This window comes from Podarcis liolepis, assembly GCF_965112155.1.
Source record: "Podarcis liolepis genome assembly, chromosome: 3".
Classification (NCBI taxonomy): domain Eukaryota; kingdom Metazoa; phylum Chordata; class Lepidosauria; order Squamata; family Lacertidae; genus Podarcis; species Podarcis liolepis.
Genome location: NC_139557.1, coordinates 64930031 through 64954401, shown reverse-complemented (window position 1 = coordinate 64954401; position 24371 = coordinate 64930031). Strand labels below are relative to the sequence as shown.

Below are 24371 nucleotides of genomic sequence, written 5' to 3'. Positions count from 1 at the left end.
CAAAAGGCATTTCTTCCATAAAAAGAGCTGCGAAAACACAGGGAGGGCATGTACAAGACAAAGACTCAATACTATATGAAATTTAATCAGTCTTGTTATTAAGATATCTCTGTCAGTTTCTACTGCTTTATAATTGTTATCATATTTATCAGGGATATCTAGAAACTGATGGTTTGCCTGAGTTGACAAAAGTGCCTTTACCCTTTCACATATCCAAAAATTTCCATTTTTTTGGGGGGGGGAGTGAGGAGGAACTGCTTTGTGAAAATATGGTGAAACCTGTCCCCCCCTCCCCCTCCACATTTTTATGAGCTTTCATATCTCTATGCAGGCACAACAAGAAGCATAAATATGAACAACAACGTAAACAAATGAAAGGCTTATTGAACCAATATTGAAAGCTTTATTGTAGCTTCATTAGTTCTTCCCTTTGTTTTTTTTTTTGTTTTTTAAAATGATCTTTATTGGTTTTACAGTGGTACCTCGGGTTACATACGCTTCAGGTTACATATGCTTCAGGTTACAGACTCCGCTAACCCAGAAACAGTACCTCGGGTTAAGAACTTTGCTTCAGGATGAGAACAGAAATTGTGCTCCGGCAGCAGCGGGAGGCCCCATTAGCTAAAGTGGTGCTTGAGGTTAAGAACAGTTTCAGGTTAAGAACAGACCTCCGGAACAAATTAAGTACTTAGCCCGAGGTACCACTGTACACATTTTACAAATTTCACAATTTTTTTACAAATAAAGACACTCGCGGGACTGAAATAGACCTCATAATGTTTATTAAAAATCATTCATTTTGGATTTAAGAACATTGAACAAATATATTACAACAATATATTTGTTGAAGGATGTATATTTAATGAAATTTTAAATAGTATTATTCCATAGAAGTAAGGACACATAAAATGTAAACATGACAAATACATAAATATAAAGAAAATATAGAGAAACCAGAAGGAGGGAGGGAAGTACAAACTTGTTTAGAGTTAAAGTATTAAGATTAAAAGGAATAAGGTATGTATTATGTATTGTGATGGTGAAATTTGTAAAATTAGTTTTTCCCTTTGCATACAATAAAGCGACACTCTTACAAGGCAGCTGTTTAAAAAAGCAAGTTGCTCCTTATAATTTAAACATTTGAAAGTCTGCAGGGCTCTCCATTCATATCCTGTATATGCAACGTGGCCTTTAATTACCTTGGCAGGTTTTGAGCACTGATAAAAGATTATATTTTTTTAAAACCTCCCCCCAAAATGTCCAATGGTTGGCAGGCAATCCATTCCAGGGTTGTATTTGGAGCAAGACTAGCAGGAGAGCTTTCAGCTAAGGGCTCAGTTTAAACAGCAACTGTTAGGTTTTTAAAGAAATGGCTTTGACACAAACGGGGAAAGAGCTCTGAGGACAATTAGAGTCCCAGAAGCAGCTGTTTTATTAATTTGCTTTGCCTTGTGTGTAGCCTTGGCTGCTGATTCTATCTACTTTTATCAATAAAGTACATCTAGAAATAGGACACTTCCCACTGAAATATATTCACTAACATGACTTTTGTTTTTAGGCTGATTTCAGAAAGACACACGCACACACATTTTTGTAGTGTGTGTAAAAAAGAGAGAAATGCCAAGAAATTTCAGCTAAGATCCAAAGAACCACAGAAATGTAAGAAATCAAGCAACAGATCTCTGTCCCGTAGGCCAAACTGCTTTGGAAACCGACGTAAGCTGCAGAAACGGTTTTTGACAAGGCAGGCACCTTGGGTTTCCTGCACAAAGGAGAAGTCAATTAATCTATCTTGGTTTTTGCAAATAAAAGGATTGATTGACTTCTCCTTTGTGAAGAAGAGCAATCATCACCAAAAAAGGCATTGTACAAATTATAGACTTTAAATCAAAACCCTTTACATCCTTTTCAGCAGGATAGCTCTATACTAGATGTTCACCTTGACAAGACATAGCACTAGGCGTAACACACTTGTTTCTAGTTTTCTCAAGTGCCACCTTATACAGAGCTGTTTTATCGGTTACAAACTGACCAACACCAGTCAAAAAACTAATAATCCTGTTGAGATCTGTCCTCCCAGAATAATACCTAAGCACTCTGTATATGCAAAGTCTCGGATAGTGAACTATGGTTCCATGTGCTTATCACAGGTTGCTGTCGCTCTGTACACACAGCTCTGTTGGAAAAACAGTCAATCTGCCAGTCTTACTGGAAGGAGAGCAAGGGAAACCAAATCCAGCCCCATTTTCTCCTACCAGAGAGCTGACATGTAGTGTCACTGATTTTCTAACTAGGTTTTCAGTGCGTAGTCTTTGACAGCTGAATTGTGCATTGCCCAGCACTCATAAAGTTCCTTGCTAGAGAGATTCAAGTAGAAATCTGCTTTTGCATGCATATGAACTCTAGCTTGATTGGAGCAAGTATTTTGGGGTTGGCCAAGGCTTTTCTTATCAAGGTTTCATTAGCAGCAAACCTTGTCAAATGTGGACATATTTGATTGCTGTATTTGATAACGATAGCCACAGGTATAGCAGTTGGCGTATGAAAGAGCTGGGTTCAAAATCTAAGCCAAAGGTGGTTAATGTGTGAGAAGAAGGGAGGCAAAAGGATTGTAATGTGCTTTGTACTGATGTAGTAGAAATTGCCCTTAAAGATCTGAGAGTCTCTTTTTAAAAAATCAAGATGTAAAACTCCCATTTGAGAGAAAATATGTATCCTGTGATTCCATAGAGATTTGGGATGTTTTTCTGCACTGTGCTACTCTTCCCATCCCCAACACACACACACCACTCTTCAGAATGTGTGATTAAATATGTGAGCAAGTACTGGTTTGCATCTCTGCAAACCTGACTGCTTGAAGTCTTAAGATTTAACCTTCTCTTCTCACACTAGGGAGACACCATGTGTTTCGTTTGGGAGAACGAAGTTCCTCCACTGCCTTCTGGCATAATAGCAGCTTGGTGGAGGAAGCCAAGAGACATCAGATCAACTCTTTTCTTTTAGATCTCTTTCCCAGAAAAATAGCTACTCCACTTTTACCCTGGCATACACCAGGCATGACTGTTAAACCCAGATGCATAAGGGGAAAATGGCAAATTAACTTTACTGCTAGCTCCAAATCCCCAATTGACATAGCATTCACCACCTTCCCATACACACTGTAATTTTCATCACTGGTGATACCTAGGAAAAACCCAAACTAGGAGCATTTTAACCTCTGGTCATGAAATTGTGTCTTTGTTAATTGACGCCCAAATGTTTCCCTCTTATTCTTCTTAAACACAAGCTTAGGCTTTGTGATTAGGAGAGGGTATTCCATAATAGTCCAGGACAGAAGAAAATAGTTAAACTTACCAATGGCACATTTATTTAAGAGGACTCTGAATGCAATTTACTAATAATGCATTTAACAAGACTTTAAACAAAGTTCTACAGCTGAGGTTTGGACTAAAAGGATAGCGTAATTGTTACCATAGAATAGGTTGCTGTTTCATGGTCAGCATAGGAATTTCTTAGTCCATATTCAGCAGAGAAAGGTAAACTGGCACATCTGTCCTATGGGAAAAGGCATAGATCCTGCTCAGAGTGCAGATGCCTATCAGAGGAAAATCTAGCCACCATGTCAGAACCCACCTTTTATGTAAATATATCTAGAGCCCTTTACTTGCAGCCATTTAGCAGGGATAAATGTCCTAATTTTAAAGTTTGTGAAGAAGTTGGCCCATTCCAGATAAGGAACTTTTAACTGGGTGTAAGACCCACATAAGGAAACCTATCTGAAGAACAATTAGCTGAATGAAGTTACACCTGCTTTCAAATCCATCAAGTTAGACAATTTATAACCATTCTGGAAATTGCTCCTCAAGTGACCAGACCTCTCACGCTAATGGAAAGTTTAATTGCTCAAGCCACAAACCTTAGGAAAGTCTTGTTACTGGATAGACATGAAGTATTGGAGGTGGAAATGCTAGGGTCATATGAGAGTCTGCAGAAAACATGGGAACAAGACCTACAAAGAAATGATGAGCACAATTGAAAAAGTCTCTGGAGAAAACTACCTTTTAAATCAGTATCAGCAAGGACTACAGAAAAATCTGTTAAATTAGTATTCAAATGGTACCTCATTCTACATACACTTAATAACAGAATCCTCTTCCCCAGAGGGTCGAAAAGGTGTAGAGAATGAAGAACAATGTTCCATATGTGGTGGCCATGTGAAAAGGTCACAGTTTGGGGGAGATAAAATAACAAACCAGACAAGTACACCAGATTCAAAGCTAGTTTTAATGATGGTTTTTGATGACAACTTGAAGACTGTAAGGCATGAAGAGTTTATTGACTGCTGCCAGATTGGTAATAGTGAGATAGTGGAAAGAATCATGTCCCAGTATGTTGGAGACATGGTATCAGGAATTGTGGAAGATTCAAAAGTTTACACAGAAGTTTAGAGCCATGCATAAGGGGAAAACTACAGATGATTCCCATACTATTTGGAGTAGCTGTGCAGCAAAGACTGAACACAACTGCAACCCACCCATCAAGCATGGGAATCTATGGAAACGCACATCTGCAAGTATTGAATGCTAATTCAAATATGTAATGATGATTGACTAAAAAAATAAACACAATTATATAATTCACTGGATGAAATAACACTAAGTTCGTGGCCTACAACATTGGTTTCCAGCTAAATTTTGTTTGAGGCTATCACTGAAGTTTTTCATGTAAAGTTGCTGTCAGGTTGCAGGCTGCCACATCTTCTGTTGCACTTAGCATTTTAAGTGTTCTTACTGAAGCAAACCTAGACCAATGGTTCCTTTTAGAGTCCTGAATGGTTGCTATATAATCATACATGAGGGAGATATTGCCCATTTTCTGAACAGGGTTGCAACCATTATGCATGCTTTAATCCCAACTGCAACATTCGTGGGTATGGCAATGTGGATTCTAAGTCATTGTATGTATGGGGAGAACATCTTCAAGAAAAAACGTGCCCCAATATTGTATCAGAAATCTCCCATGGAAAACTCGGTTCCTCCCCTACTAACAAACTGTTTGGACTAAACTCCATCTATGAGCTGTTGCAGGGACGCCGGTGGCGCTGTGGGTAAAACCTCAGTGCCTAGGACTTGCCGATCAAAAGGTCGGCGGTTCGAATCCCTGTGGCGGGGTGCGCTTCCATTGCTCGGTCCCAGCGCCTGCCAACCTAGCAGTTCAAAAGCACCCCCGGGTGCAAGTAGATAAATAGGTACCGCTTTATAGCGGGAAGGTAAACGGCGTTTCCGTGTGCTGCGCTGGCTCGCCAGATGCAGCTTTGTCACGGTGGCCACGTGACCCGGAAGTGTCTCCAGACAGCGCTGGCCCCCGGCCTCTTAAGTGAGATGGGCGCACAACCCTAGAGTCGGACACGACTGGCCCGTACAGGCAGGGGTACCTTTACCTTTTTATGAGCTGTTGCAGCATACAAGAGCTCCGAAAGGTGCAAAAAGCACTAATACTGAGCCAGAGTGAACTCTGCCATGCATAACAGGATTGCCACCTAGTGGACTGCTGCTGTGACAAGGAATCTCAAGATCTCAGCAATTCTGAACCATATACAGTAAGCTGTTTTTAGTCTAATTGAGATCTCACATGCCCATTTTCTCTGACTGCTTGTAGCCAAAGAACAGTAATCAGTGCAAGTTTAAAATAAAGAAAAAGGTTGCCGACATTTCCACTAGTAAAAAAAAGATTGCAGTGTTTTCAAGTTGTAAGAAATATATATCTTCCACACTTTAATTCAACACAGGTTTTAATATTTAACATATGCGTAATATTTGTAATTTATATTATTCATGGCACTAGCCTTATTATGGAGCCCAACCAGTAAGTGACTCCCACAATACATATACCTCACTGTATGGAAAACATAATAGTCCCTAATATATATATATAAGTTGTTCATCACTGGTTTAGACTATATGTGCAATCATATGTAGATATTGCATTGATTTGTATGTGCCTAGTTTTTTCAGAAGGGTTAATCTTTGGATTGTAGAGGTTCTGCTTCTAAAATGCCCTGAGCACTTTTGCCAATCTGTTGAGAATATACAGATGAATATATAAGCCTGCCTAGCCTCCCGTCCAGACTCATGCACCCAGCTGCAGTAAAGAGATAACAGTTCTTCCATGAAATCACAACATTGCTATTATTAAGTTTTGATCCCCGCCTATGCCAGAGAAGGAATAAGGCCTCAGTCCTATGCCCATATACTGGGAAGAAAATCCTGTTGAATTCAGCAGAGCTCTCTTCAAACACAACAAAAGAGTCACATGGCAAGTTAAAGGTGAACACATTTATTACAGCATAAGCATTTATGGCTTAAGAGTCCTGATGTGTTATCTATCCTGAGCTGGCCCCTAAAATTATATACAATGGACATATGGGTGTAATGAAGAAAAATGTAAACTGAAAAGGCAAATGGCAATGAAATGCAAAAAGTATGGGCTGTTATCACGACTTACTGCTGTTGGAAATGACCACTGTACTCATTCTGAATACATTTCAGTTTTTCACAGTCTGTATTTTTAAATTTTCCATTCCCATCTTTTTCTCTCTCTACACTTATGTTTATTCCTGCCAACTGAGGGTAACACTTCAGGCAGCTGAAGTGGTCTCTACTCCACAAAAGCTTGTGCTAGAATAAATCTGTTATTATTTAAGGTGCCTCAAGATTCTACATTGTTTTTGCTGCAACACACCGTCTGTCTGGAACAATGATAGGAAACCTGTGACACTCCAGATGTTGTTGAACTACAACCCCCATAATTCTTGACTCTTGGCCATGCTGGCCGGGGCTGATGGGAGTTGAAGTCCAACAACATCTGGAGGGCCACAGATTCCCCTTCTTTTCTTTGGACATTTCTCAAAGTAAACGTGGTAGAGCTGGTCTGTAGGCAGAGCAGGCTAAACATTAAGAACTGGCTTTTGATGAAGAGGGAAAGCACTAGACAAGAGTCTAGAAAGAAGCAAGATGTCAGTCAGGCCTGTTGAGAGAAATTAAAGGAGTGTAGTGGGACTTACTTCCATATAAGCAGATATAGCAGGGGTGGGGAACCCTGATCTAGCTTGTGGGCTGGTGGGTGGTTACTTCAAGCCTGCTTTCTTCAGGGATCAGTTGCAGGATCAAGTTCCCCATGGGGAACTTGGTCATGCAGCTGATCTTGCTGCATCTCTAACTCGGTTTTTGGACTACAACTCCCATCATCCCCAGCTAGCAGGACCAGTGGTCAGGGATGATGGGGACTATGGTCCAAAAACAACTGGAGACCCAAGTTTGGAAAGTCCTTCTCTAGCTGCTCCACACCTAATGACACTTGACACCAGGCGTGGGACAAGTGGGCATGGCTTGGGGCAAGTGGCCATTTGGCCTTCTCCAAATTGGGAACTGTGCCAGGCCAAATTTGGCCAGTGGGCTGGAGGTCCCCGTCCCGTCCCCCCCCCCTATATAGGATTATAGCCAAAGTGTTTTGTCCTACTTCCTCAACCACTTCTCTGAAGCAGCACAAAACTGTATTTTCCACATTTCTGTCTTCAGCCGTGACAGAAGCCTCTTTTGCCATTGAGTAGTATGTAAACAAATAAATCCCTATTATGGGTATTGGAGCAACCCTCTCTTTTCTTTACAGGCAGTTCTGCTTTCTGTGCTGAACCTTCTAGTAGAATTCTGTTGACCATTATTCTCATCGTCCACAAAGCACTACTCCTGGAGGCAATGAAGTAGATGAGCACAGAAAGGTTTATTTCAAAAACAATCCACTTTTGAGTTTAGTGAGTGAGTGAAGGAAGGAAGGAAGGAAGGGAAGGACCTTGCCTGTAATGGAACAACCTGCCCACCCTTTTCTCCTTTCTTAAAAGTGTGTTAGCAGATGGGCGGCAGTGGTGGTGGTGGGGGCTGGCTAAAGAGTTCATAAAATCCTATCAGAAAGTCATCTTCACCTAGAACTCAGAAATTTTATAGCTTCTTTTTATGTCTTCCTCCGCTATGGGAGCTAATTTCCTGAGGAATTGCAGGCATTTCCAATTTGTTTGAAAGATCTAGAATCTGTGTGTACATGTTTGAATCAGGAGAGACAACACAGAGGACTGAAGTTAACTCATGCAACAGGTGACCTATGGGAAGGATGAGATTATATTATGGGTTTTGCTGTTGTCCATCTTAAACCGGGGTGTCAAAACAGAGCCGTTTCTTTGCTATAACAAGTGAATAATGCTTTCTTTCTTTTGTAGCCACAAGTCTCACCATATTGCTTATATGCAGAGAAAAGCAAAAAAATTAAAAAATCATGTGCATAACTGCTTTCTCTGTGGAAACTTTGATATTTTGAACGACCCACAGTAAAGAAGCACATCCAGCAGTGCAGTCTGATCTGCTAAATCTCATTATCAGCTGGTTGCACTCTTTGATGAAGATTGTTATACCTTCTCTGCTGGAAAAACTTGTTTTTCTGGTCTCTCTTCCTTCTGAACTAGCTGTTGTCTGTGTTTACTTGATCCTGCCCCATCTTCAAAAAAAGAAGTTGTCTAATTTTGATATTTGTGGTTGACAATCCATACCTTGTGGCATTAAAAGACAGACCTCCGAATGCCAGTTGCTGAGGAACACAAGTATACCACTTGTGGGCACCTGGTTGTCTACTGTGAGAACACATTACTAGATGGACAGATGCAGCAAGGTTCTTCTCGTGTTATATATTTGCATGACCTTAACCTTTAGGCCAAACACACGAGAGCTACTTTGGCAGGGAAACCACAAATCTCAACAAGTGGATCTGAGAGGGCTTGTTAATGGAAGCCGATACATCTTTGGGAGCCACCCATCCTTCCTGGAAAAGGCTCCTTGGGTGTGTTTGCAAGTGGGCAGCTTCGCCAAGTCCCTCAGGATTATTTTCGTCACCACTCTCTTGATGTCACTGGTATTCACTTGGCCAGTCAGGACGTGGGGTAGCTTCCTCATGCCAGGCGCCAACACCTGCTTTCTGACATCCTCAAAAATAACTGGCTGAGACTCCAGGTTCGTCATCAGCATGGACTGCAACTGGGTCTTTTCTCACTCAGGTTCAAGCTCTCCAACGGCTCCTGGCATTGAAATGAATTCCCAGGTGATTATTTCCACCATTTCTCAAACCTACCTGGGGTCTGTGCTGGCATGGATGCATGGGAGGCCTGCATCTTCATAGTTGTGGTGGTAAAAAAAAAAGGGTAAAGGACCCCTTTACCAGTCCAGTCACAGACAACTCTGGGATCACGGAGTTCATCTTACTTTACAGGCCAAGGGAGCTGGCATTTGTCCGCAGACAGTTTTTCCAGGTCATGTGGTCAGCATGACTAAGCCGCTTCTGGTGAACCAGAGCAGTGCACAGAAACACCGTTTACCTTCCCGCCAGAGCAGTACCTATTTCTCTACTTGAACTTTTTGGCATGCTTTTGAACTGCTAGGTTGGCAGGAGCTAGGACTGAGCAACGGGAGCTCACCACGTTGTGCCGATCCGCAAGCCCAAGTGGTTCAGTGGTTTAGACCACAGCACCGCCCGCGACCCGCTAGTTGTGGTGGTAGGCAGTGGCATTGTACATCCAGTGATGCCGGTTGAGCACGTTGAGGTACAACTGGGTGAACATGCCTTTGCCTGGCCCCCCAACGGAAAAGGACCCACTTCCTCCCATCAGCATGTTCAGGGTGGCAAAGGGGATAAAGTCTTCCTCCAGCCCAAGTTTCCCGGCCAATCATGATGTGGGTCAACTCTGAGATGGGGGTGGGCCCCAAACTCACACCTGATATGTCTGTCTCCAGCTTGAGGATCCCTCCTATGTACTGGGCAACAGACCTGTCCAATGCTGAAGCTGTACCGCTTCTCCACATGGGCTCAGCCCAAAGGAGATACCTCCGGGCGCAGTGCACTAGCTGCTCATGCTCAGTCCTGACACCAGCCAACACCATCCTATTGGGTGTGTAGTGATTCCACATGTATGAATAGAGAACCTTCCTATCAATATTTTCTGTGTTCTCCGCCGGGCAGAATCTGTTCAATGCCACTGTGTTTTCACAGAAAGCCGCTACATGAATCATCTCTGTAAGTGGAAGCTCTCAGTTGGGCCTCATGTTCAGGTCCTCCAGCTCAAAGTGGACTGCCATGCACACCATCTCAATCTCCTCATCCGATAATCTGGGTTTTAGCAGTATGTCAGACAGCAGACGGACAACAGTGTCCAGGCCTTTGGAATCGGCTGAAATGGCATACATGGTGGTGTCCCTTGACACCTGACAATCATAGATGTCGCCATGCTGCTCCAAAGTGAGGAGGATCATGTCCTTACTGCCAAACTGAGCTGTAGAAGAAAAGGCAAGCTTTTTGAGAAAGCGTGAAATGCCACTGGTATGTTTTGCTTCATATCTTGAGCCTTAATTTATAAGAATCCCAACTGTGCAGAACTGTCCAAATATGTTCTGAGAAGCCACCTGCATCCTGTTAACCAGGGTGGTCACTTTGGTTTCAAAGTTCTCTTGGCCATCAATGGTGGCAAAGACTAGCTTTGGCACTCCAGGGAGAGGAGCTGCCAGGGGAATGCTGGGATAGCTTCCACCACTGTGCATTTCCTGTATGCAACTAATCCAAACCTCCGTGCGGAGCTCCAGATGCCCTGACCGACCACCTTGGCCGCCATATTGGCTTCTCCTCACGGCAAGAGTGGAGAGGTGTGAGTCACGCAAGGCAAATGTGGATTGGCCAGTTGAGGATTGTGTGGATTGGCCAGTGGCTGGCTTAAGGGGCAGAGCTGAAGTCAGCTGATTCAAGATAGGAGGGAGGAGGTGAGAGTAAAAAGGAAGGGAGAATAAAGTCCCCACTTGACACTTCCAAATCTCTTTCTACAGCTTTTCTAATTTCCAGTAGCAGATCTTTCCCAAATCGCATGCAAGTTAATGGGATGCTAGAAGGACTAGATTGGCTGCCAAGTAATCCCTTCTAGAATACTTCACTCCTAAGGGAAGCATACTTTGAGCCTTCTTTAAAGCTCCATCAGTGTGGAGTAGCTGTAGTTAGGAAAATTGGATAGATTCTTCTCCCACTCACTGGAAGCAAGGCTCCATTCCATTCTCTATTACATTTGTACAATTACCATACGACTGTTGTTGGTTCAGGGTTAGCAGCATGGTACAGGAAGGTGTGGGGAGTTGCTCTCATTGCATCAGAGTTATAATAGTGCACTTGCACCCCAGAATAATTTCTTCTGGGAAGGTCTGGTGGCACAATTTTACTCATGCTCAAGTTCAGATGAACTAACAGCCTTGAGGTCGGAAAGCAATTTTCTCCAGGTCACACTGGGTGGCAGAGGGATGCCTCCTTCTGTAGCCTTTGGCTTGATTAATTGGGGGTTATCTGCACTCCGGAGGAAGCTTACTTTGCAAAAGCTGGCAGTGAAAAGAAGCAGAACCAAATATTTTTTAGTCAAAGCCTTGTTGTCGGCAGGGGTGGGTGGGATCTCTAGGTTTTCTTTTTCAGCACATGTGCTAAAAATGTGTTTTAGGAGATGAGACTGACAGGCAGAGAGCCCATGAAAATTCAAGCCTGAGACCAATCCCCTTTCTCAAAGCAGTCATCCTCCAGTGCAGCTAGGAGAAAGAGAGAGAGAAGTTGGCTAGCCTTTTAAAAATAACTTGCTTTCAATGGGGAATTTCTAGAATACAACAGTTGGAAAGGAGGACCTGCTTCATTCTCCATAAGCGCCAAATTTGGCTAGCATCTGTGTCAAACAGCAGAAAGAACATGCTGTATTGGAGGAGAATAAACAGTGTTTATGCTAATTTCCTATCCGAATTGTTTTGTATCTGACAGAACCCATTAGTCTGAAGAATGAGATAAAGACAGATAATAACAAACTGAGCCAATCACTAGTTGCCTAATCCAATAAAAGTCACCTCCGTCTCCCTTTCAGAATTTTCACTACCAAGCAAAACAAATGCAGTCACTGCTCTCCCTGGCAGACTGCACAGATTAATGTCCTGTACTGGGAGTGATGGAGAAGTGATTCCTTCATTGGCTATAATAATGAACCATAAGCAATAAACATATTATAAAAACTGGACCCACCCAGCACAAAGAACAGCCTGCTTCATTTCCTCCAAACCAATAAATTTCCAATAAACTTACATTTTCCCCTGCGTGAAATGGAAGAGCCACAGGACTGAGTTTTAGTGGATCTAACCATGTTGCATCCTATTTGTCTTTTCTGGCATTTCCCTCCTTAGCTACACCCCTTGCTAAGCACACCTGCCAACTGTGGTCCTATTCATGTGACATAGTCATCACTTCATGACTGGAATGACTTGCATTTGTGAAAGAGCCATCACAAATTAACCAGCACAGATTGAGGTTTCATATCACAGCAGAAAAATAGTATTTCCTACACTGAGGTAGGTTCACATGTTGAGATGCAAATTGAGTGTTGAGTAATTAGTTGGCGTGCATGATGTGTGAACTGATAAACCAGTGGCTTCTATTTGAGGAGCATACTGAACTGTTTTCAGCCTCATATTTCAGGACAGAACAAACTAGACAATATATTCTCTCACACAGGGAGAGTACCTGCATAGGGTTAGTACCTGTGTTGTAGTATTTATGTCTACATCATATTTTCATTTCTGTTTTATCTTATTAATTCTGATCCCTATGGCATGTAGCTTGGTTCCCTTGTTTGAGTCAGAGATATTTGCTTAGCAGGAACTATTAAGTAGTGGGTTGACATAGTAGCCGGCACAGCGATTTCTTCAAGTAGCTCTTTTATTAAGATAAGCTGAAATAGAACTGACTGCGAACAGCTCAGCCGGCCTGTATTTATAGGCAGCCGGCTGACAACATTGTAACCACAACAGCTCAGAGTTCCCGCCTAAACTAACTGCCGCGGACCTGAGTGAAAACTACCTACAGACCTGAGTGAAAACTATATACAGTATCCCCCTGCTGGCCCAGGGTGAAACTACACTACATAACACCCCTCCCCACCGAGATAAGGCGTTAGTTACAATCGTAATGGTTTCCTTATATACAGCACTACGCGTAATGGTTCAATTAAGCACAAAAGCATATCGGTTACATTTCCCATACTTAGACCAACAGTGATACCTGTCCAACAACATAGTCCTTTAAATAAGTTGGGCGCTTGGAAACTCTGCCAGACCGCCGGGGACTGGTAGCCAAGTCCGGAGGGCCACACAGTTCTCGCTGAGGCTGTGGTGCGACCCTAGGTGGCGTTGGAACCAACTCCCCTGGATCCGCTGCTGTGGGTGGAGCCTCCGCAAGTGGAGTGGTCTGAGTCTGTTCTGAGACGGCTTGGTTCGGCTCCACGCTGGCAGTTTGCGTGGGAGGTGTAGGTGGGGCCTCGCTCGTACCAGGTGGCACTCGAAGACGGACGTTTGTGGCGACGGCACATAGACCAGCTTAGGCGCAGGGTTGGCGACTTAGACACTACCGAGGTGCCCCCAACTGCGCTTGCGGCTCCAGAAGAGACACGTACAGATGGCGAGGCCCCACCTACACCTCCCACGCAAACTGCCAGCGTGGAGCCGAACCAAGCCGTCTCAGAACAGACTCAGACCACTCCACTTGCGGAGGCTCCACCCACAGCAGCGGATCCAGGGGAGTTGGTTCCAACGCCACCTAGGGTCGCACCACAGCCTCTGGGTTATGTTTACTTTCTGCTTGTGTGGTATACCATGGTCTGGATAGTGTTGGGCATTAGTGGTTTTCTCTTAAGTTGGCACTTGGACTTCTGAACTCCATTTCAAATGGACGGACAGAACTTGCTTCAAAATGGTCTCATGTCCTCTAGAGATATTCACACACCCCAAAGGTGTGTTTTTATGATGGAGTCAACTTGGCTTAACAGTAAATCTACGTCAGGGAACCCTAGTTTTGAGAGGAGGGTTAGGAAAGAATTTTCATGGTCCTCATCAAGCATTCCCAGGAATTATTTTTATAGAAAGCAATGCTATTAAGCCAGTACAAAACCAATAATGTCTGTAGGGCAGACTGGTATGCAGGCTTGGTGTGTGTGTGAGAGAGAGGAGGGTATTTTAGATCAGCCACAACCAATAGAGCAGACATGGTTGTGATATCCAAGGTTGTTCAATAACGAACAGAAGCAAAATCCCTACACCATTCTAACTTCTGGGGGTGAGATGGGGAGAGAATATCAGTTACAGAAATGTGAATGTGTGAAATTGAGGAAATCAGATGAAATTGTAGAAGGCAGAACAAGGTAGGTGTGCCAGTGCTAATGTTTTATGGAAAGAGACAGCAAGTCTTTAAGAGCTATAGGTTCCTCGAAGATCTTTCCATCCTGACAATGCAATAATGGGAAAAGACACATCCTCTTTCCAGAACAATTGTAGCAGTGCTGGCTGGGCATCAAGGATTTCCAAGTGCTCACTGAAAACTCCTAGGCTAGTAAGCGTCATTCCACTAAATGCTGAATTTCCTTTCAATTTTAGGTATTAGAATAGACTACTTTGCTTGATTGAGAAGTTCTAGGAACTGGTTTGGTTCCAGTTATGAAGGCAAGTGAAAATAATAAAATAAATAATTTTTTAAATTTCAAATACTTGTTTCCCAAAGATGGTCCAGAAAGACAGCTTTCCCTTTTCAAGGCAAAATAGGTCCAATATTGCAGTATAATTCATTCCTCTTGTATGCAATAATGACAGAGGAACATACAAGGCATTCCTGGGCCTCTAGATAACACAAAATAGGGACAACTATTTTTCAGGCACAGGTACCAGAGAATAGGGATTGTCCCGATATATTTATATCCATGTCCTCATTTGCCCCTGTCCAAATATGGAGCACAGGGAGCCCATCTGGAGCTGGTTTGAGATCTCCCTGTGCTGGTTCTGCCTTTGGTTGTGTCTTAGACAGCTTGTGTTCAAGAGTAAGTCATAAACACCATCTTCTAATGGTCCCGTGGGCAGTGTTTTGACAAACATCTCCCTCCTACTCAGGGACAACACAGCTCATGCAGCTGCTCCTCTTGCCTCTGGTCTTCTGCTTTTGTCTTTGCCTTTTATTTTATCTGGATTGTTCCCCTTTGCATTTCCCTTGCTATTTGTATAATGAGGGCAGACACTTGGGAAATATCTCCTTGCCTAAGGAGAGCTCTGTATTCCCCAGAAAATGAGACAGTCTATTGCGGCTTAATGTCCCAGGAGGCATATTCTTTTTGTAAATGCTTTCAACAGTCACCATCAACATTGCTCTGCCATGCGCTTCTCCACTTTATTTAATATGCAGAGCTTACCACAGCTGGTTGTGTGCTTTAATTAACACCAGCTGATTTTGATCCTAATATACTAATGAAACAATGCCTTAAAAAAAAAAGCTTTTGAAGTTCACATTTTACCATAGCCATCTAAGTTTGGAACCAGCTATTGTAGTTCCGTTTAGCAAAGTACACTGAGTTAGTTCAAAAATCTCTGAACTACACCTGAAAGTAGTTCCTATAATTTCCAGGTGAACTATATATGAATTAAGTTCATTCTGGGGTAGAACGTTGATTGATTTTTAGTTCATCTTCAAATTCATTCACTTACTGTACATGCGTTGTTTACTCTTTAGACTCTTTTGGCCTTTAAAAATTATAATTGTTGGGGGAACTTAATTAAACAGTTCACATTCCATTGTGTGTATGTTTTGATGTTTCCTCAGGCTTTTAAAGAATATTTTAAACTTCAACACAGCAGCTTGTAACATTCTGAATGCTGGGGGGAAATGCCAATGATCTTTTGGATGAACTGTGAACTAAACATGTTCATTTTGCAAAGGGGTGAATATGAACTAGAATTAGTTCCTTCTTTGATACCTTGAACTAGAATTATGTAGTTATTTTTAAAAATGAACTTTCCAAGCTCTGGGCATAACTGACTGAACTGTTCAGAAAGGTAAAAAAGTTAATGTACTTTCCATGAGCTTAAAACTGGAAATTTAGTATCTACATAGGCCCATTACTAGAAAATTTTGAAAAGGTAACATTCACACAAATAAATGGAAGAAAGAATGCCCTCAAATGGTTTTGATACTTTCACATTACCTAGACAGCTAAAACTTTGTACACATTTACCTCATAATAGTTGATGTGTTTGTTCTTCAGTGAGATCAGCAAAGGTATTTTCATATTAGCTCGACAGCTGAAAACACTTAATGGTCTATCTCATGGGCTTACCTCATAATAAAAGTCAACACTCTAGTATAAAGCCATCCAAGTCGACTTTGATAACAGCCAGAAATGAGTATCCATAGTTAGAATTACACAGAAACATGGCTTCAAGCCAGATATGCACGCACATACAGTGATAGGCTCTGCACAGTGTCCATGGTTGAACACTGTGAGGCAAAGCAGGTCCATGGCTCACAGGTTAAGAACACCTGCTCTAAGGCAAGCACAGGGTACAACTTCCAGCATTCATGCTAGCCAGGGCCACACACACACACACCAGGAGGCTTATTTTGATCAGAATTGAGTACACACTTCTGGTAAATGAGCCACCGTAGAAGCAAGAGGGCTGTGAAAATTTGGGTCCAGGGCCTTTCAGATTCATCCACCCATGCACTATCTGAAACCAATGGGGTGCATTTGTTGCCATATGTGATTTTTTTTTCAGCTCTCCTACCTCACTGTTCATTCTCCTTGCTGTTCCCAGAGTGTATGAAATCACTTTGAAGTCAACTGTATGCCTATGCAGAGGGGGCTGCAGCTGATGGTTCTCTGATCTTGCAATATTTTGTAATCTTTCTAGAAGTCCTTTAAGGTTTCTTTCTTTCTTTTTCTATTTAGTTTTAGGTCCTGTGATTTAAAGCAGCTTTGTCAAGGGTTGGGCCAATATGTAGTAACCATGGAAATCTAGACAATATGAAAGTGGCAAAGAGCCACCGTCTCTTTATCCTCCCTATAAGTCCTGTGTCAAATGGAACTCAGCCAGCCCAGAGCTAATCAAGGAGTCAGAGAGTTTCCCAAAACCAAAGAGTTTCAATAGTGAGGTATGCAGAGGGTGAACCGAGGACACATTTTGCAGCTGAACTTCTGAGTTTCGTAGGCTTCTTTCGTTTATTTAATTTTTGGGTCAGTTTAAGCCAGATTCTGAATGTTAATGTCGTTGTTTTGTGTGTGAAGTATGTGCTCTGTGTGCCAGACCACATGCCCTGGAACCAGTAACTCATAAAAATGTCTTCCATTTTAAAGGTAATGTCAGTTATTCTGTAAATGGTGATGCTTAAAAGAGCTTCAGGCTGCTCCTATTACCTCAGAGAAGGTAAAGATGATGAGGACTGATCCTGGATAACCACATATCATAGGGTGAAACAACTTGATAGACAGTTTTTAGTTATTTCTCTGGCCACCTGCAATCCTTTCACCACCTGCTCCTTGAAATCCACATCCCCAAGGCTTAGGAATTTCTTTTCCTAATTCAGTAGCTGAACAGACCTTGCCTTAACTTCCTTCACAATGTAGGGCTCCCCCCCCCCTTTGCAGTTTAACTGTTAGCTTTAACTACCCTCAAGTTCTTCTCCTTAAAACAATTTCTCCCTGGTTTCCACGACAACTGCTCAGGCTTTTTGGTTATTCATATTATTCTGTCAGGCTAGCATTTGAATATTTTAAGCTATCAGTCAGAAGCATCGTGGGAAATGAAACATTTAAACCTTTATATCCCTATTAAGAGCTTTCCAGATGATAATGCTTCCCCATTCCTGTAGCACAAAATATCTATTAGCCCATGTCCAGCACCAGGGGGGTGACAACTCCTGTGGGTTGGGGATTCCTAAGTCTTGCTGAAGGGGGAGAGCTGCTCTTGTGTCAACCATCTTTGGGGAGGGAGGGATGAGAAACACCCCAAAACATTCAAAGGTTTGTGTTCCAGCACTAGAGAGAGTGCCAGAACACAGAACAAAAATGAAAGATTTAGGAAATGGAGGGGCATTGTTGTAAAGAGAGATGGAAGCCTTTCTTGTGTTCAGCACTTTCTGATTTTTAAAAGGCAACATGAACACTGCTAATGCTGGATGATAAAAGATCCCCCCCCCTAATAAAACCACAGTACTGTTTGGTGACTTTTAGGAGGGGCTGGGAGGCGAGGTCCAAGCTTCCATCCAAATGGCCCGCCACTTCTCTTTTTATTTGTTTTATTTGCTTTTCGTCCAAATTTCTATAGTGGTTTAAAACATTTAAGGCAACAACAAAAAGCTCTAAAAATGATAACATAAACCAAAAACAACAGTGCAGCAATCCTAATAAAAACAGGGTCAGCACAACGGTTCATTCCCCAAAGGCTGACTGAAGCAAGTTTGTACTTGTCTGTAAAAATTGGGTACACAAATACATAGATTTAGATAAACGCACACAAAATGCATATTAATTTCCACGCATACAGGGTTGTTGGTTGTAGTTTAAAAAAAACAACCACCCCACAATGTATGTGGAAATGGGGAGAACCCAACTTAAGACTGAATAAATGAGAAACTGATAGAAACCAAAAGCAACAGATTCACCTCCCCCTCCCCAGGGGGCTATCTGGAATGCAGAAATTGAGGGTGGGGGTTAAGCATCTATTTTTGTGCCACTTCTCTGCTTTAAATTCCCCTCTTGCAAAGCTGTTTTTCTTCTTAAGACTGGCCTGGGGCCCAAGTTCCATGGGGCTTATTCCCAGGTGTTTGCAGAAAGGACGGCAGCTGTAGCCATGACCAAATTTAGTTAGATTATATCATGTATATATTTTACAGAGCATGTCCTGATTTTTCATTTAATTAAATATTCAGCAAAAAGGAGCAATTACCATAGCAACATTTTCCTTCCAAAACCCATAATGGGAGACCATGCAGCTGAAATTGCATACCACACACTTAAAACTTGCAGATTTGCACACTGCAAACATCAGAATTTCCACATGCAAGAGGAAGTCATTTAAGCAATTTGCACATTCTCATACTTTTGTAATACTCTATTATCTCATAAATAAAGAGACCTTCCTTTGTTCAGCTGGGTTCATCTCCATCCCACTGAAGTGTTGGCAGTGGTTCATGCCACCTCCAGATCTCTAGCTATAAATTCCTGACAGTAATCCCACGCTATGCAAATGTATAAACTGAAAATCCACTTTATATTATTTTTAAGCACAGTCCTTGGAACGGAACAGTACAAGTAAAATTGCTAAAGGGGGAGACACACATTCTCCACTGCTTGAATAGCAATCATTCAGTTTCATGAAGTTTCGTGTATGTTAACATTCAAGCTAAGGTTAAATATGTGTACATTTTGGAAAGCTGGTAGGTTTCTAAGGACTGAAAACGAAACAGAATGACAATAGTACTTTGAGGACATCACAGTTGCAAATGGATTGGTTGGTTTAGTGCCCACACAGTGTCTCTGTCACTAGATGAATCCCTGTATGAATGACACTTGAAGGACACCACCTTTCCCCATCTAAGTGGAGCAGCTAGGTATGGCCAATGTTATTTGAAAGTCCTGGAGGCAGGTGGACCTTTGAGTGGCAAGAAGCATGTAGAGAATGTGAAAGAAATTGGATTTATGTGTAGTGATGGGGCATTTGGGCAGGCAACTGTGTAGGATGCAGATTTTGGAATTTCTCAAGATGTCATTAGCCGGTGCACTGCATTGTGTGGCATGGATAAATTTATCAAAATAACAAAAAAGCCCATTAAATCTCATCTCCCAAATCTCTAGTTTTGCTGTCCTTTTCTAAGCCTTTTCTAGCTCCGCGATATTCTTTTCTCTTTATTTTAAGTGAGACAACCAGGACTCTGCAATGGATTCCAAATGCAATCGCACCATAGATTGGTATGGTAGCATTATGATCCTGGTAGTTTTATTTTCAGTTCTGCTCCTAATGCTCCCTAATGTGGAATTTGGTGTGGGGCGACATCCACAACAGCATGAAGAACTGGATAAAATTGCCTCCCCTTCTTTCATGTTAGAGAACACCTCTGCTGGATTAAAAGCTATTCAGCGAGCAGAATGGCAGCAATGCATGTCACCCATGGGTAGCTGGAAGCTTTTTCTGATAGATGTGAATAGAACCAACATTGGTGAAGGAGGGTATGTCAGGGTTTTGTTCTTAAAAGATGTGCAGCCGGGGGGCGGATACAGTCTGTGGATCATGGATAATCCAACACTGCCCTAAAAGATCTGATATGGGCAGTGCTATTTTTCTAGAAAAAGAGGTGCCGGAACTCACTATGAACACCTCCCTTGTTCTCTTATAATGGCAATGGCGCCCACCTGAGAGGCACCAGAACTTTTTTTCCAGCTGAAAAAAGCCCTGGCTATGGCAGCAGTGAACTTAAGTGTTGGGTGTAATGCAGTGTTTCATGCTGTACCTCCACCTGTGTTCAACCTGTGTATTTATAAAGATAAACACTCGGATTGTGAAATGCCAGTGAGCCTCAGCGATCTTGCTCCAATGGAAACCGTTTCCTAAACAATCCTAATGAAAGGAGGAGACTAAGAAAGGCTCTGGGTGACTGGCCAAAGTGAAGGTAGGTGATGTTGACCAGAGACATAGAAGCTTTGGGTTATACTGCTAAAAATGTCTCAGGACTGCTGAAACAGCATGCATTTGAGCAAGTGGTGGCCAGCCAATTCAGCTGGAACGGCCTCCCCACTAAATATGGACAGGGCCGTTTCATTCTTTCCCTAACATATGAATCAATAACAAGCAATGGCAGGGGACAAATATTCACAGACAAGTTACAGGTGAATTAAAAACTGTGTAGGATGCAAAAAAGAAATACTTTATCCAGCCCTGTTAAAGCACTCAAGTTGCACATTCAGGACTTTAACCTAGCATGCTTTGACCATCAAAGCTGTTGTTCACACCGACAGATCAATATTGTGCAGGAATGATTGTATGAATTCTAAGTGTGATTAAAGTCCCCTCCTTCTTCTGCAGGGACCGGCTGCAGACTGACATTCAAATCAACTTGGCACAGCAAGTCTGCAGGGATACATTTGTGTGGTGTTAAATTGGCCTTTGGTGTTGTGCACTTTCTGCTGTTCCAGACCCTCCTGCCTGGTGTAATAGCTCCGTGGAATAAATGCAGTACTCATGAAAGAGAGAGACAAAGATTGCAATATTAAAAAGAGAGCTTGCAGCATGTTCCTTAGCCGCAGCTGAAATGGGAGATGTACAAACCAACTAATCAAACACTGGCATAGCTGTCGGCTTCTCTGCCCCACCCCCACCGCCCTGCAATGCACCAGGCAAACCACCTGCCTTTTAAAATAGTTTACAAGCACAACGCGAACCTTCAAGTGTTCATCTGTTCATTCACCACCTTTAATCTTGCCGATTGCTGATGTTGTTTTTACTTGTTTTAGCAGTGAGCTTTTTATAATGAATGGCAGGTTATGAATGCTTAACTAAGCAATTCAAAGTGTGGGTGGGGGAACTGTATTTTCCTATGTCCTGCTGGATTTGTAGTCCTAGAGCAAAAAAAAGCTGGCAGGAGGGCTGAGGAGTTCACTCTGTTCTCAGAGATTTTTGAAGTTTTGTTCCCATTGGATCTGTCCCCCGCCCCCCTCCAGCAAGCCTCCTTTTCTACCTGACACTGGAACTTCCACTTCAGAGGATCACTGGTTGAAGATCCTTCCAGACCCTCATGATGGGGATTTATAAGGCTAGATCACTCCCTCAGCAGGCAAAGCTCTTTCTCTACTCCTTTACAGGGAATATAGGATCGCAACTTTAAATAAATAAGTATTCATGCAGGGGGCAACATGTATTTTTTTTAAAAAAAATCAGTTCTACCTCCTCCAACCCACTTTGGATTGCACTGTTAAACATTTATGCCCAACCTTTTCCTCACAACTGGGGACCAGCTTAAAGGATTGCCTCGTTCCCTTTGTGCTTACTTGACAGCTTCTTTCTGCAGAACTTGTATTTCTATAGGTGCCATATAGTGTTTGTTCCACATCTGTGAGGAGTTTATTTGTTAGTGTGGCAGCATTTACGCTTTGTGACTCCCTGTTGGAAGTGCAACATTCCATGTGGAACTTAAGTGTTAACTCTTAAAATCAGATAGCCAAGAGGGGGGCAGATGGAGGTGCTGCTTAGCAACCAGGGTGTGTGTGCCCTGATTGGATGTAGCTCTGAGAGGTTTCTTCCTCTGTACATTTGGTTGAATGTCTCCCTGCTAGGGAGGATATTCCCTGAAAGAGGTCAAGACCTCTCCTTTTCTTTCTCCTCAAATTATACATGTTTTGTTCAGTTTCCTCAGTAAAGTGTTATCAGGACCCTTTTCCTCTCTGGACTCCATCTGTGTTATTTAAGAGACTTTGCTAACATATTCTATCCACTCTGCCACTTCTCATTTCAAGGAAGGAAAATGAACCTCAAAACCATATTTCTCCAATGAAAACAAACGGTTTCAACTGAGGATATCAGAGAATTCAACTGAAAACAGAAGCAGGGATGGAAATTGCTGGTGTTCGTTTACTTGTCCCATGTCCAGAACAGATATCAACCCAGCAAATACTATTGATGTTTTTTGTTGCTGTAGCTTTCAGTCCACAAACGATATGTAATTGATTGCTTTTCTCCCCTTCCTCTATTTGCATTGCATTTCCTTTGCAGTGAAATGAATGGGGCAGAATAATGTAATGACAACATAACTTACACAATTTATGTAATCAATTACATAAATTATGGAAGTTATATAATTTAGCCACAGAGGACAGAGACACAAAAAGCAGTTTTGGGCAGAATATGAATTGTAGTGGAACAGAAACAGGGCTGCATGAGATGAATACAGAACAAAACGTGATGTCTTCTTACACCTCTAGTTTTAACTTTGTGCCACAGTCAAGATGCCCTTGAAATGTTAAGCTAGTTTTGAAGGAGGTGCTTTCCCATGGGTTCCTCTGATGCCTCTAGTTCAAAGACCCACAAACACATGGGAAGGGTACTGCATGTGTGGCAGCAAGATCTTTTAAGTCATAAAGGACGGTTGTGGGAAGCACAGACAGAAAGCACCCCTGAGGGCACGACTGTCATATTTAAAACACACCACAACTGAGAAGTTTTCCAATCTTCCTGCCATCTCAGATGCTCTGAAGACAAATGCTTGCTTCAAGAACAGTTTAGCGGCAGTTAAACACTAAATAAATTTGATTGGAAACTCACCAAGGCGACTGCATTGCTGATCTTCAGCAGTCATGATCTCTGCTGCTAAGAGTGTTCCACAAAGCTCTGGCATCTGCTTGAAACAATGTCATCACTGCAACTCTTATCTAGGATGGTGGTTTCTCACTAGGATGACACATCAACATGACACAGCCCAAGAAATCAGTGTTGTGCTAAGAAAGATGAGCAATGAATTATTGTGAAGGGAAGATAAATGGGCAGCATGTAACTGAGGAACTACTTGACAACAAGGTAGCTGATGATATGGAGATATATAGTGCAAAAGGCTTTCTGGGTAGCCATAAATTGATAAAACTGGAATTACAGGATAAATTCACACTTGCAAAGCACATTTAGGGCTAGCTGATTCACTTCTCTTATGTGGATTTTAAGACGTTATGCATGCGGCGAATATTTTTTCTTCTACCAAGCCTTAGAGATGCTTGTCTGCATATGCTTTCTGCCTGTAACAAGATTTATATATAACCTGGAGGATGCTGTGAGCTGATCTAGATTTAGATGCAAATCTTTAGATATATCAGCTTTGATTTCGGTGCTGGGAGTTTGTGTAGGTGGCCTTAAAGGAACTTCCAGCTCTATGGTTTCATTCTACCAATAGGAAAATGCATACTATTCATCCTACATATTAGCATAGCATATTACAGAGAGGTGCCTTAACCATAAATATTTCTCACTAGCTTTTGAAAAAAGGTAAATTTATTATGTTGGGTGTTGTGTTGGTACGCGGTTGAGACTTTACTGTGTGGGTTTTACCAGCCAATTGTCATTGTAAACACACTGCATGTTTGGAACACATCATCACTATGATGTCAGTCTGGTGCTTTGAGTTCAGGTTCAGCATGTGACCATCTAACGAGTTTTCATATTACAAAGGTAGCATCAAAATCCCCAGAACACAGGGGAGAAATTCATGTGGTTTGACCCACCCTCTTGGAAACTGGGGTAGGAAACAGCTGCAGCTGGGACCACCTCCCATAAGGCCTCGGGCCTCTGACATTAACTTTGTGGCAGAGGAAGGAACCACACTGCAGCAACTCCCTGACCACAAAAGGTAACCAGCGAATGAGACTCAAGGAAGCATGCCTAATGCCAAAAGTAGAAGGCTACGCTAGCCACCGCAGGCAGAAA

General features: G+C 42.3%; 1 pseudogene across 1 annotated transcript; it reads right to left on the bottom strand.

Annotated features, from left to right (window-relative positions):
• Nucleotides 1-5817: 5817 nt before the first annotated feature.
• LOC310703743 (mitochondrial-processing peptidase subunit alpha-like) lies at nucleotides 5818-24268 on the bottom strand (annotated as a pseudogene). Its single transcript, XR_014530083.1, has 2 exons — nucleotides 13708-24268; nucleotides 5818-12759 (listed from the first exon to the last, which is right to left on the bottom strand). The product of XR_014530083.1 is annotated as a mitochondrial-processing peptidase subunit alpha-like (transcript).
• Nucleotides 24269-24371: the final 103 nt, after the last annotated feature.